The sequence below is a fragment of the Bufo bufo genome, chromosome 8, assembly GCF_905171765.1.
Source record: "Bufo bufo chromosome 8, aBufBuf1.1, whole genome shotgun sequence".
In the NCBI taxonomy this organism is placed as follows: domain Eukaryota; kingdom Metazoa; phylum Chordata; class Amphibia; order Anura; family Bufonidae; genus Bufo; species Bufo bufo.
The window spans coordinates 103556828-103572261 of record NC_053396.1 but is presented as its reverse complement, the minus strand read 5'-3'; the positions used below and the strand labels follow the sequence as shown (position 1 = coordinate 103572261).

The window sequence follows — 15434 nt, the reverse complement described above, 5'->3', positions numbered from 1 at the left end:
CATTACTGTACATTTTAGGACTTGGAGGGGACAGATTCCCTTTAACCCCTTCAGGACCCTGCCATTTTTCACCTTTCTGCCCAGGAAATTTTTTAGCAAATCTGACATGTGTCGCTTTATGTGGTAATAATTTTTAAAAGCTTTTACTTATCCAGGCCGTTCTGAGATTGTTTTCTCGTCACATATTGTACTTCAAGACAGTGGTAAAATGGAGACAAAAATTATTTACAAAAAAAAAAAAAGGCAAAATTAGCAAGTTTACAAATTTCAATTCCTCTACTTCTATAATACATAGTAATACCTTCAAAATTAGTAATACTTTACATTCCCCATAGGTCTACATCATGTTTAGATAATTTTGAAGGTGACTTATTTTTTGGGGACGTTAGAAGGCTTAGAAGAAAATCTTGAAATTTTTAAGAACTTTTCCAAACTCCAATTTTTTCATGACCAGTTCAGTTATGAAGACACTTTTTGGGGCTTGCATATTAGAAACCACCTATAAAATCACCCCATTTTAAAAACTACACTCCGCAAGCTATTCAAAACTGATTTTACAAACTTTGTTAACCCTTTAGGTGCCCCATGAGAATTAAATGAAAACGAAATTTAAAAATTTCATTTTTGAGCAGTTTTTTTTTTTATCTATTTTTTCTGCAACACATCAAGAGTTAACAGCCAAACAAAACTTAAAATCTATTACCCTATATCTGGAGTTTACAGAAACACCCCATGTGTGCTCAAAAACTAATGTATGGGCGCACGGCAGGCTTCAGAGTGGAAGGAGAACCACATGGCTTTTGGCGAGCGGATTTAGCTGGAATGGTAATTGGGAGCTGTCGCATAGGAAGACACCCTGGGGGTGGCCCTACAGTGGAAACCCCCAATAAGTGACCCCATTTTGGAATTTACTCCCACTAAAAAGGTATTCATCTAGAGGTTTAGTGGATTTTTAGTTTCATTATAATTCGTACATTAAATTTAGTTGGAATAATTTAGACAAGGTGGACTAAGATTTTTCGAAAATATAAATTCTCACTGGGCAACAGGAAAGGATAAAAAGGGTTTCATGAAAGTATAAAATTATACATCAAAAGTAGTATGGTAAATTTTGAAGCATCTTTTCATACAAAGGCCAGGTTTTGATGGACATGTTTCACATTGATAGCTGGTTTCCTTTCTTACACCATTTTTGTAACACACACGGCAACGTTTTAGCGGCTTGCTCTTTTTTTCTGTGGGAGAAATTTCACTGGGGAAGTGCTGCCCTGGCACTATCCTTGTTGCCTCACATGTAGAAGTGGAGCCGGCCTCCTCCCGGTCCCCATATACGAGGGCCTTTATTACATTTTCTTGAAATTCAAGAAAAGTTTCCTCTTGGCCTGCATTTCTGTAAAGTGCAAATGCATTATAGAATGCAACCTGTGTAAGGTGCACCACAGGTTTTTTATACCATATCTTGGATTTTCCCATGGCACTGTAGGGTTTGAGTACCTGGTCCGACAGGTCTACCCCACCCATAAATTATATTCTTGAATGCACACTGGTTTAGGGGTTTCAGTGTGCAGGGTGGGGGGGGGGGGGGGCGCAATTCTGGGGGTTCTATTTTAGAATCCTTCCCCTCAGATTTTAAAGCGATGTGTGTAGCCAGTTTCACTGTCACATAATTTATACATTTTGATGCCGTATCTTGCCCTCTCGTTAGGCAAGTACTGTCAAAAATGCATTTATATTTCTATAAACATAGAATTGAAATGGGCGATTATGGGCCTTAATTTATACAATCTATTAAAATTGGGATCATCTTGGGGTGGGCATCTGGCATCATTGTAGTGTATAAATTTCATGATGGCTTCAAATCTCATTCTAGACATGGCTGCACAGTACATTGGGGTGTAGTAAAGAACGTCTGTACTCTAGTACGCTCTTATAGATTTATAAAAATTTATAAAAATGCCCTAAAATGTACGTATCCCCCTAGTGTCGGAAGGGGTCCATTTCTGGGCATGAAATGTTGTAGGATTCATGGCAATAAATTGGTTAGCATAACCATCAATAAAATTAAATTAGTAAAGAAAAGCTTGAAAAAAAACCAACTTCACTAAACCCAGTTGTATTAACATGTATACCAGCATCAGCAGTAAAGTCGGGTACCTGGGCCACATAGTTATCTGGGGGTGCCCAAATAGGTGCACTTGATTGGGTTAATGACCGATCATCAACCCTTTGGAGCCTTCTTGGGGGTTCATCAGATTAATTTGAAGATAATGATGCAATAAAATTGATTTCACCTTCACTTGCAGACTCAGTGTCTGAACAAATCATGGCGTACACCTGCTCTTGAGTAATCTGCCCCTGATGCGCCATATTTGAATTTTAGTAAACGACGCAACAGTCCAGTAACTATAGAAAATGAGTTTTTTTTTCTTTTTTCAAAAAAGTACTAACTGAAATATTTAATATATAAAGCAAATTGCAAATTCTCCAAAATTAAAATAGGAGCGGAATTGGGCTCACTGGGTCAGTGGTTGGTGTCGATGGCAGAAAAAAGCCCACTAAAACTATGTATTGCTTGGTGTAACTCTGGCAATAGGTCTGTGTGTACCCAAGAAAATAACTGAAAAACTAACTAAAAAAATTTTTATATAAGGGTTCACTGGGTCAGTGACCGATGGCCGTTAGCCAATGCAGATGTCAATGGGAAGGGGGGTTTGGGGGGAGGCACTCTAGAAAATATGTAGTTCTTGATGCGACTGATAGGGGTGCTGGGCGTACCTACTAAAATAACACAAACTGTCAGTGACTGGCGGCCGTTGGCCTGTGCGGATGTCGATTGGGGGGGGGGGGGGGAAAGAATATGTAGTAGGGTTGTTGCGGGTATCGAAATTTGGATACCCAATCAATACTTTTGTCCTGGTATCGATAGGATATCGGGATTTGAATTTTTTCAATACTGGGATGCGCTGTATCACAGAACATGAGCACGCTGCTGAGCGTGCGCTTATGTTCCCTCAGCAGCACAGGGGAGAAGGAAGCAGTGTCTCCCTCCCCCCTGTGCTGCTGCCACCAGTGAGGAGAGAGGGGCGGGCGCACTGCGCCACCAATGATAGGAGGATTTTAAATGGGCCCGGACTTTAAGTTACCAGGCTACATAGAGCGGCGCCCAGGGATGTCCCTGCACTTACTATTGTTCCTGGGTGCCGATCAGTTCGCCCGCTGTGCCCCCGTTACCATCTCCTGCTCCGTATGCTAATTACTACTATCTGAGCAATGGGCAGGAGACATCAGCTTCTCTCATGGGCGTCTCCTTCTCCCTGCTGTAGCGCTGTCAAATCGCAGCGCAGAACGTCACAGCCAGGGAGAAGGAACGCCCAGGAGAGAAGCTGATGTCTCCTGAACATTGCTCAGATAGTAGTAATTAGCATACGGAGCAGGAGATGGTAACGGGGGCACAGTGGACGAACGGAGCGGCACCCAGGAACAATAGTAAGTGCAGGGACATCCCTGGGCGCCGCTCTATGTAAGGTCCTCTAACTTTTAATACAGGAGGCAGGTGCCGGCAGCGGAATCACATAGCCGGCACCCTGCCTCTGAAAGGGAGCTGCGATCGGCGGCAGTTAACCCCTCAGGTACGGCACCTGAGCGGTTAACTGCCGCTGATCTGCTGCCAGTATCCGCTTCCTGTATTAAAGGTTAATTATCATTGGCGGCGCAGTGCTCCCGTCCGCCCCAACCCCCCAGCATTAAAATTATTAGCGGCAGTGGCCACAGGGTCCCCTCCCATTCTCGTTGGTGGCAGTGGCCACAGGGTCCCCTCCCATTCTCGTTGGTGGCAGTGGCCACAGGGTCCCCTCCCATTCTCGTTGGTGGCAGTGGCCACAGGGTCCCCTCCCATTCTCGTTGGTGGCAGTTTCTGATCGGAGCCCAAGCAGTGTAATCCAGGGGCTCCGATCGGTTACCATGGCAGCCAGGACGCTACACACAACACCAAGTATAAATCACCCCCTTTCCCAACAATAAATGAAATATTACATATCGCCACGTCCGAAAAGTCCAAACTTTAAATATATAAAAAAAATAATCTATGCTGTGAACGCCAGAAGAGAAAAACTGAGCGATTCGCTATTTTTTTTAAATGCGGAATGCACGTGGCTTTTTTGGCGTTTAATTTTATTCACATGGTATTGAGTATCGCAATACTTTTTTATGGTATCGAAATCTAATCAAAAATTTGGTATCACAGCAACTCTAATATGTAGTGCTTTATGGGACTGGCAGGAGCACTGGGTGGACTGGGGCTCACTGGGTCAGGGACTGGTGGATGCTAGCCAGTGAGGATGATGATGGGGGAAATAAAGGGCCGCTAACAAAATTATAAAACTAAAAAGACACTAAATATACATACATATAACTGGGGAAAAAATATTTGCTCTGAAAAAAATAAAAAATAAATATGGGAGCAGTAAAATATGGAAAGCAATGGGAGGTGGATGGGGTGTGTATAGCGATTAGTGCAACTCTGAACGACAATAACTCTCTGATCACCTCTCTGACTGAACTGAGGTGATCAGTGGGGGTGAAGTCACCACCCAGACGCCTGATTGGCCCTAGGTTGGCAAACTGTGATTGGTAGTTGTCTGTGACAGCTGCCAATCACAGCTCTGTCACCACCTACAGTCGTGGCCAAAAGTTTTGAGAATTACATAAATATTGGAAAAGTTGCTGCTTAAGTTTTTATAATAGCAATTTGCATATACTCCAGAATGTTATGAAGAGTGATCAGATAAATTGCATAGTCCTTCTTTGCCATGAAAATTAACTTAATCCCCCAAAAAACTTTCCACTGCATTTCATTGCTGTCATTAAAGGACCTGCTGAGATCATTTCAGTAATCGTCTTGTTAACTCAGGTGAGAATGTTGACGAGCACAAGGCTGGAGATCATTATGTCAGGCTGATTGGGTTAAAATGGCAGACTTGACATGTTAAAAGGAGGGTGATGCTTGAAATCATTGTTCTTCCATTGTTAACCATGGTGACCTGCAAAAAAACACGTGCAGCCATCATTGCGTTGCATAAAAAACGGCTTCACAGGCAAGGATGTTGTGGCTACTAAGATTGCACCTCAATCAACAATTTATAGGATCATCAAGAACTTCAAGGAAAGAGGTTAAATTCTTGTTAAGAAGGCTTCAGGGCGTCCAAGAAAGTCCAGCAAGCGCCAGGATCTTCTCCTAAAGAGGGTTCAGCTGCGGGATCGGAGTGCCACCAGTGCAGAGCTTGCTCAGGAATGGCAGCAGGCAGGTGTGAGCGCATCTGCACGCACAGTGAGGCCAAGACTTTTGGAAGATGGCCTGGTGTCAAGAAGGTCAGCAAAGAAGCCACTTCTCTCCAAAAAAAACCATCAGGGACAGATTGATCTTCTGCAGAAAGTATGGTGAATGGACTGCTGAGGACTGGGGCAAAGTCATATTCTCTGATGAAGCCTCTTTCCGATTGTTTGGGGCATCTGGAAAAAGGCTTGTCCGGAGAAGAAAAGGTGAGCGCTACCATCAGTCCTGTGTCATGCCAACAGTAAAGCATCCTGAGACCATTCATGTGTGGGGTTGCTTCTCATCCAAGGGAGTGGGCTCACTCACAATTTTGCCCAAAAACACAGCCATGGATAAAGAATGGTACCAAAACACCCTCCAACAGCAACTTCTTCCAACAACAGTTTGGTGATAAACAATGCATTTTCCAGCATGATGGAGCACCGTGCCATAAGGCAAAAGTGATAACTAAGTGGCTCGGGGACCAAAACGTTGACATTTTGGGTCCATGGCCTGGAAACTCCCCAGATCTTAATCCCATTGAGAACTTATGGTCAATCCTCAAGAGGCGGGTGGACAAACAAAAACCCACCAATTCTGACAAACCCCAAGAAGTGATTATGAAAGAATGGGTTGCTATCAGTCAGGAATTGGCCCAGAAGTTGATTGAGAGCATGCCCAGTCAAATTGCAGAGGTCCTGAAAAAGAAGGGCCAACACTGCAAATACTGACTCTTTGCATAAATGTCATGTAATTGTCGATAAAAGCCTTTGAAACGTATAAAGTGCGTGTAATTATATTTCACTACATCACAGAAACAACTGAAACAAAGATCTAAAAGCAGTTTAGCAGCAAACTTTGTGAAAACTAATATTTTTGTCATTCTCAAAACTTTTGGCCACAACTGTACAGTGTGACAGGTTCACATACACATCAGCGTCTGGGATGGCTGTCAAAGCGCCATGACAGCAGCAATGCCTTCCCTCTCTGATCGGTCTATTGGAGGGACCATCAGAGCCTCTATAGCAGTAGGTCGGAGCGCCGCTGCAGTCTCGGATACAGCCCCACCTCCCTGCGCATAAAACTAGCGCTGACTGGTCCATGAGACTTCATGGACCAATCACAGCGATCGCTGACCTGGGTGTGCTCCCACAGGTCCCAGGCCAGCTAGCTGTGATAATCCGTGACAGCTATCATCACAGCTCTGCCACCATGTAGTAAAACATGGTGGCAGTTTCCAGCCATGACGTGTATACTCGTCATGGAGCGACAAGTAGCAGTGCACCATGACTAGTATACACGTCATAGGTCGGGAAGGGGTTAAAGTTGCCCCCTCACAGTAAATATACTTAACCCGCGCTGCTCCTGGTCCCCGCACAGCTGCTGCTGCTTCTCCCCGTGCGCAGGTGTGGTGTTGCGGGCAGCTGGTGACAAGCCGCCCTAGTGTCATTCACGATGCTAGGGAGTCTTGTCCCCGTCACCGCCTGCCATTGGCTGGCTGGCTCCCCCCCCCCCCCCCCCCCCCCACAGATGTTTTCATCTGCACTAAGGGAGAAGCGGCAGCGGCTGTGTTGGGACCAGGAGCAGCGCGGGGTAAGTATATTCCCTGTGAGGGGCCCAGCATATGGAGGACATTTTTATAGTATTGGATTACCCCTTTAGGGAGGACCTGTCGTCTGTCCTGTTTTAGTACCCAATACCCATAAATAACTCTGGAGCATCTTTTCTTCAAACTCTGTGTTGTGCTGTTCCTCTGTTATTCCTCCCAGATATTTATGAAATTAATTGACAAGTAGGTGTCACCAGCTGGGGGCGTTTCCTTTCACAGACTTCATCCAATTCGGATCAAGATAGACTACGTAGTAAGAATACCTCTGACAATGGGACTGGGAGCAGCCAGTAGTGAATGTATAACCTTCTAAAAGGAGTAACACAGGAACACCACAATTATGAGACATGACGATCCAGAATAGTCCTTCCCTTCGTAAAGCAGACATGTCAGCAGAGCCGTTAGGTCTTCTAACTTCAGGGCACCACAGTTTATACTCAGCCAATATTATTCAGCTTTTAGTCCTTTCTCTGTCAAGGATACCAGTTCTAAGAGGATTATTATAAAATGAACCCGTTCTATAAGTTGTATCCAGGAGCAGAACCGACCAACATCAAGGTTTTCTAGTATAATGAGGTTTCATGCATAGACGTGACGCGGGTCCGTCGTGAACTGAGCCATAATACAGGACCCACAGAAGATGGGGGGCTTCAACGTCACCTAGAATTCTGGTTTTAAAAGAAGGTTTTTCAGATGCATTCCCATCAAATTTGATAGAAAAAAAATAACGTGGCGTGCTTCCATGTTGTTCAGTTATTGGGCTAGGTAGATTATTCCCAACATACTGGAAGGACCAAGGCAGCACACAGTCATATCATGTGTTGCCATAAAGCCACCTGTATACTATAGCACGAACTGCTGAAAAAAGCTAATGCTGGCTATGATAGAAAGGTCACAGCGGCTACATACTGGGGTGTGAGCGCCAATGCTGAGCCGTGCCCACCTCTGGGGGCATCGTCCGATGAATCACATTTTCTTTTACATCAGGTCGATGGCTGGGTGTCTGTACTTCACTTACCGTGGCAAGAAGTCAGACACAACCTAATGCTGGCTATGATAGCCAGGAGCCATATCACACGGGCAGTGCCACCCTCGTGGCAGAGTCCTCTTTCACCAGGATAATGCATCCTGCCACAGAATGGTTGGAGACACACGACAAGAAGTTTTGGGGTTTGACTTTTTTTTTTTTTAAAGACCCATTCATTTCAGTGAATAAGTTATGTGAAAATGGTTGCTGGATTTTTCTCCGAATGGATGGACCTATATCCCGTGAGGAAAATCACTTGTATGAATTGACCCAGGTCAGAAGATAGCCAAGTACCGCGCTCAGCTATTTCCGACAGTGCCGTAGAGAATGAATGGAGCGGCTGGGCGTGTGCTCATCCTGCTGCTCCATCGGACAGGGGTCGGAAAAAGATCCCTGTTCTCAGGTTCATGGGGGTCCCAGTGGCCAGTTAGTTACCCCCCATCCTAATGAAAGGGCGATAACTTGCAAACGTACTTGGCACAAGCCCATTTAACAGTAGACAGGCTAAACAGGGTGGTTCCAATTAGTGTAAAAAGCGCCCACCGCAGATCATGTGGCAGATCGACAACAGCGCCGTCACATCATAAATGCAACAAGACGGCAACACGTGCACGAGTGGGGGAGCCAGGCTCCACGAAGAGCAAGCAGACATGGTTTATCATTGTATACGCAGGGCAGCGATTCATCCGGGGACCTGAACAAGGGCTAATACATCAGACCAAATTACAGGAGAAAACAGCAATAAAAAATAAAAAAGATGCAATATGTTAAAATGCCCCCCAAAAGGTTGTTGGGTTTAAGGGGGCACAACATGTAAAATAAAATAAATACAAAGCAATATTTAAAAAAAATAAAATAAAAAAGCGCCACCACCAGCCTACCTGCAAGCTTCAAGCCCGACCCTGGCGACAGTAAGGATACTTTCACACTTGCGTTGTTCTTTTCCGGCATAGAGTTCCGTCACAGGGGCTCTATACCGGAAAAGAACTGATCAGTTTTATCCCCATGCATTCTGAATGGAGAGTAATCCGTTCAGTTTGCATCAGGATGTCTTCAGTTCAGTCGTTTTGACTGATCAGGCAAAAGAGAAAACCATCTCCGGCCAAAAAAACGGAAGACTTGCCTGAATGCCGGATCAGGCATTTTTTCCCATAGGAATGTATTAGTGCCGGAATGCCGGATCCGTCCTTCCGGTATGCGCATACGCAGACTGAAAAAAAGGTGAAAAAATAAATGCCGGATCCGTTTTTGCCGGATGACACCGGAAAGACGGATCCGGCATTTCAATGCATTTTTTCGACTGATCAGGCATTTTTAAGACTCATCAGGATCCTGATCAGTCTTACTAATGCCATCAGTTAGCATACATTTTGCCTTATCCGGCAGGCAGTTCCGGCGACGGAACTGCTTGCCGGATCTCTCTGCCGCAAGTGTGAAAGTAGCCTAAACTGCCGAAATGGAAAGGAGACAAAAATAAATAAATACCCCCAGGCATATAAAAAAAAAAAAAAAAAAAACACACAGCATAAAAATTAAGCCCCATGTATCACAAAAAAATTAAAATAAATCTGAAATAGGCCTCATGCACACGGCCGTTGTTTTGGTCCGCATCCGAGCTTTTGCAGCTTGGATGCGGACCCATTCACTTCAATGGGGCCGCAAAAGATGATGTCCGCATCTGTTGCTCCGTTGCGTGGTCCGCCCAAAAAATAAATAAATAGAACCTGACCAATTCTTGTCCGTTTTGCAAGAATAGGCAGTTATATCAATGGCTGTCCGTTCCGCAAATCGTGGAACGCACACAGACGCCATCCGTGTTTTGCGGATCTGCAATTTGCGGACCGCAAAACACACAACGGTCGTGTGCATGAGGTCATAATCAAAGGAAAAAAAAAAACAAAAAAAAACATAGCTTTCAAAGCTGCACATACTGAAATATAAATAAATGTTTCTGGTCATGAAGGGGGGAAAGTGGCCCAGTCCTAAACTGGTTAACGTAAGCCCGCAGCCTAGGGACTCATGGTGTAGGGCACATTACACTGGAGACCTTCAAAAAGGTCCAGTGATAGATTTCAGAAATGTTTTCCAGTAGAGTGACGGACATGATGGAAACCAGTGAGACTTAAGTGAGGTCTCGTTCACATCTCCATCAAGCTGGATTCTCTAGTTCACCACCGGATCCCCATTGACTGTAGTGAGGTCTGGCGGTGATCCGGTCGAAACACGCCATATTCGGCTGGAGAAAAACCGTTGCATGCAGACAGCATGGCCGGATCTGCTTGACGGAGATGTGAACAAGGGGGTCCGCCAGGCAATGCTGGTGTCCACTGTGTAACAGATCCACGCTGTCATTTTCCTGGATGACAAATGAAAAAAGTAGATGTGAACAGCGTGTTAGGGTCCATTCACACATCCGTATGCGTTTTGAGGATCCGCAAAACACGGACACCGGCAATGTGAGTTTTGCATTTTGCAGGCTGCACATCGCCGGCACTCTCATAGAAAATGCCTTTTCTTGTATTCAATTGCGGACAAGAATAGGACATGTTCTATTATTTTGCGGAACGGAAGTGCAAATCCGCAGATGCGGACAGCACATTCCGGCCTCATTGAAAATGAATGGGTCCGCACCAGTTTCACAAAATTGCAGAATGGATGCGGACCCATTTTGCGGACGTGTGAATGGACCCTTTCATTCCTGCTACATGGTAAGTGGTGAATACCACAGCAAATCCACACTGAGGCTAAATGCACTGAAATCCGCAGGTGTTCGCAAGGAAATTTGTGCGGTCAATCCGCATCAATTTGTGCGGACCTACATGCGGATTTGGGACGGATTTTCCCCATGCAGATATTACTCTCCCTATTGAAGTAAATGGAGAAAATGCGGTCAGGAAAAATAAAATTAGGCCTCTTTCACACTTGCGTTGTCCGGGTCCGTCGTGTACTCCATTTGCCGGAAATACACGCCGGATCCGTAACAACGCAAGTGAACTGAAAGCATTTGAAGACGGATCCGTCTTCAAAATGCGTTCAGTGTTACTATGGCAGCCAGGACGCTATTAAAGTCCTGGTTGCCATAGTAGGAGCGGGGGAGCGGTATACTTACAGTCCGTGCGGCTCCCGGGGCGCTCCAGAATGACGTCAAAGCGCCCCATGCGCATGGATGACGTGATCCATGCGATCACGTCATCCATGCGCGTGGGGCGCCCTGACGTCACTCTGAAGCGTCCCAGGAGCCGCACGGACGGTAAGTATACTGCTCCCCCGCTCCCCACTACACTTTACCATGGCAAACAGGACTTTAGCGTCCTGGAAGCCATGGTAACCATTCAGAAAAAGCTAAACGTCGGATCCGGTAATGCGCCGAAACGACGTTTAGCTTAAGGCCGGATCCGGATTAATGCCTTTCAATGGGCATTAATTCTGGATCCGGCCTTGCGGCAAGTGTTCCGTATTTTTGGCCGGAGCAAAAAGCGCAGCATGCTGCGGTATTTTCTCCGGCCAAAAAACGTTCCGTTCCAGAACTGAAGACATCCTGATGCATCCTGAACGGATTTCTCTCCATTCAGAATGCATTAGGATAATCCTGATCAGGATTCTTCCGGCATAGAGCCCCGACGACGGAACTCTATGCCGGAAGAAAAGAACAACGCAAGTGTGAAAGAGCCCTAAATTGACATGCTGAAGACTTTAAAATCTGCACCGAAAACATCTGCATTGTGTGCATGAGAATTTCAAATTCTCAAAGAATACAATCTACATGACCTACGGTGCGGATTTTCCGCACGCAATCCTGATCGTGTGCATTTACACTTCGGCTACAAGGACACAGCAGTGCGGTTTACCTGGATTTTTGCGCAGTTGCGGGTTCTGACATGGGTGAAATGTGCACTGGTAATCAGCACAAACAGACATGCTGCAGGTTTCAAAATCCACAAAGCCACTACAATTTAGACGTACAAACGCCACATATTCAAACAGCTGATTGGTGGGGGCCCCGGTAGCCAGACCCTCGCCGATCCGATATTGGTGACCTATCCTGAGGAGGAGGCATCAATATACTAGCGCTGCACATGTCCTTTAAGCTCGTCGATACTGTATTAGGCTGCAGATTTTCCGCACGGAAAGCACACCGGGTGTGTCTACTTTCACATCTGCGTTTTTGCAGGATCCAGCAGGAGACCAGCAAAAACGTATCCGGTTGAATTATCTCTAATATGAAAAAGACACATCCGAAAAAACTGTTCCGGCACCACTGACTTAGGGCTCATGCACACGACCGTATGCCCTCCGAGACATACAGTCCGTTAGCGGGCCATATGTCCCGGAGTGGCATAAATCGTGTGCACGGCATCATAGGTTACCATGATGCTGCGCGCATCGGGCCGCCCGCGGGGCTATTGTCCTGCACTCATATGAAAGCAAGACAATAGTCCCGCGGGCAGCCCGATACTGTGTGATACATATGGCCCGCTCACGTACCTATGTCTCAGAGGGCATACAGTCGTGTGCATGGGCCCTTACACTGCGTTTCATGCCGGATCGTACTTGATCATTTTCCATGCTTGCAGCAGTTTTGTGTCATGGGAACACAACAAAATGGAACGGAATGCGTTCTGCGGCCCCCCATCCGGCGTGCTCCGTTTTGTCCCCACTGACTATGAATGGGAATAATGTGTAGATAATACGGCACCAACTAAGTAGGTGACATTTCCTGAATCTCGTCTACATGGTGCTGGAATTGACCTGCGGGGTCCCACATCACATGTCTATGGGGATGTTCAGTGCCGATTTCACCCTTTGCAATGCAGGTAAGATCTGGGCCAAATCCGCAGGTTGTGAGGAAACACTGAAAACCGCACACACAAAAAATAAATAAATAAATCTGCATAAAGGCTCATGCACACGACCGTTTGTCCGTATCCAGCCCCATTCACTTCAATATAGAACATATCCTATTCCTGGCCGTTTTACTGACAAGGAAAGGACATTTCTACAAAGGGCAGGATGTAAAATACGGAACGCACACGGCCGGTATCCACGTTTTGTGGACCGGATATTACGGCCGTGTGCATGAACCCTAGATTACACTGCAGTGTGAACAGAACCCCACAGCACATTCACACGGTTAGGGTCCATTCACACGTCCGTTGTTTCTTTCCTGATCTGTTCCGTTTTTTGCGGTACAGATCTGGACCCATTCATTTTCAATGGGTCCTGAAAAAAAAAAATCAGACATTGAGCTGTCCGATTTTTTTCAGGACCCATTGAAAATGAATGGGTCCAGATCTGTTCCGCAAAAAACGGAACAGATCAGGAAAGAAACAACGGACGTGTGAATGGACCCTCAAAGATACATGCTGGAAAAAAATCTGACGTGGAATTGAAAGCAAAAATTCGGCCATAGATTTGCTGCCTGTCTTGGCGCTGAAACCATGACAGATTCCGGCCGGGGTTCTCCCATCAAGAACTGACATACCGCTTCCAATTTCAAATTTTAAAGGGGTTTATTTAGGCCACATGAACAAGGTCCCATAATGAGATGGATGACACGGTCATACATGTTATGTAAAGAACACGTCAAGGAACTGAAGAGGAGGTCTACAGACAGGGGTCACCTAGAATAACCAATCAGAGTCCAGCTCCCATTTCTATCCAAGGTTTAGGAAACATGAAACCTGCACGGCGATTGGATGTTGGGGGGCAACATCTTCACTCATCTGGTACAGTGCACTTATAAGTGGAAGGGGGATTATCACCTAAAACATAAATCCGGAACTGGACCCAAAAGGACCGTTAGATAATGGGCCTGATGATAGCCTGCAGAACCAGGACTGATGAGGGGCAGCATTAATAGTATTCCCAAATAGGCATGTCCCCAGAGCTGCAATCCTACGTAACGCCCCGGGGGTGACATCACACTCCAGCACAGGGCCCCGGGGGTGACATCACACTCCAGCACAGGGCCCCGGGGGTGACATCACACTCCAGCACAGGGCCCCGGGGGTGACATCACACTCCAGCACAGGGCCCCGGGGGTGACATCACACTCCAGCACAGGGCCCCGGGGGTGACATCACACTCCAGCACAGGCAGCGGGTGAAGGCGCCGGGGATTACATAAGAAACGCCCGACACAAAATCTACGCCATAATCCGCTTCACACGACCTCGACTGTCGGATACCCGCCCGGAAGACACTGGGCCTAGTCACCTCTGGAAAAGCCTCGGCCTCTCGTACTTTTCAGGCCGAAAGTTCGCTACACGTCGGAGGCCCGGTATACGTTACCTGACAGGAACAATGACAACTGCCTGGTGTCCCACGCTTGCCATAAACATTTTCAACACATACAAACCTTAAGGAGAGCCCTCTTGCTCCGGTATCCGCTCTATTCCGGCTCCTCCGCCCAGACCTCTCCTTATTCCGCCATTTTCTCCATTGTTACGAAGGCAGCCCGGAAGTGAGAGGAAGGGGCGTGGCCTCAGCACAGGATGGTGGAACACCGCAATAGAACGCGTGATTATTTCGAATTTATTACGTCACGTCAGTCTCCAGGCGCCATATTCGTTGTGGCAGTAAAACCGGGAGACAACGTGGTGTGACGCCATCTAGTGTTTAGTCATCATCACTGTAGCTGTAAAAACGCCATGTGGAAGAATAGGAGAGAATTATGCATCCTGCCTGTGTGCTTGGACATCAATCTCAGAAAACTTGTTTAGAGTTCATGTAACACTACTGTAGCTTTGTTCCACGTCCAATATGCATTTTTTATGGATCAAACATGGACTCTTTCATTTCTATGTGTCCGCCAAAAACATTGACAGCAGTCACAGCACATGTCATCTGTGTGGTTGTTCCGCAGATTATAGAACTTGTCCTATTCTTGTCTATTTTGCAGATAAGAATAGGCATTTCTAATGATGGGAGTGAGAATACTGCAGATCCTTATTTCACGGATTTGCGGTTTGGTCATGAGGCCATTTCCCTGCTTTGAAGAAAATGTATTTTTATATTTTCCTGTGGGTTTCAGAATAAATATTGTAGTACAACAAGTACCAAGTGGATCTATATCAAAGTTAGACCTCTTTCACACAAACGTAAGGGCTCCATGCCCGTGCTGCGGTCCGCAAAATTCGGTCCTCAATGCACGGGCACCGACCATGGGGCAGTCTCATGTGGATCGCAGACCCATTCACTTGAATGGTGTCCGCGATCCGTCCGTTCCACAAAAAGATAGAACAAGTTCTATCTTTTTGCAGAACTGAACACCATAGAAGCACTCCGTAGTGCTTCCGTGGGGTTCCGTTCCGTGCTTCCATTCCGTTCTGCACCGCAGGTCCGCCTCCGTCACAACACTTTAGAACCTCAAAGATTCCCAGAAGCAGTGTCGGACTGAGGTGCCTAGGGCCCACTAATAAAATTTATTTTGGGGGCCCACCTTACGGATACATTCAAATATTACCTGCTCACACAACAGCAAGATGC

At 46.2% G+C, this 15434-nt stretch overlaps 1 protein-coding gene across 1 annotated transcript in view; it reads right to left on the bottom strand.

Moving 5' to 3' along the window:
* Window positions 1–14406, bottom strand: part of RLIM (ring finger protein, LIM domain interacting) — a 43818-nt gene extending 29412 nt beyond the window's left edge. Inside the window, exon 1 of the mRNA XM_040442354.1 lies at window positions 14305–14406. The gene's annotated coding sequence lies outside the window, so the exon portion shown is untranslated. The remainder of the gene's footprint in view (window positions 1–14304) is intronic.
* Between the last annotated feature and the right edge of the window lie 1028 nt (window positions 14407–15434).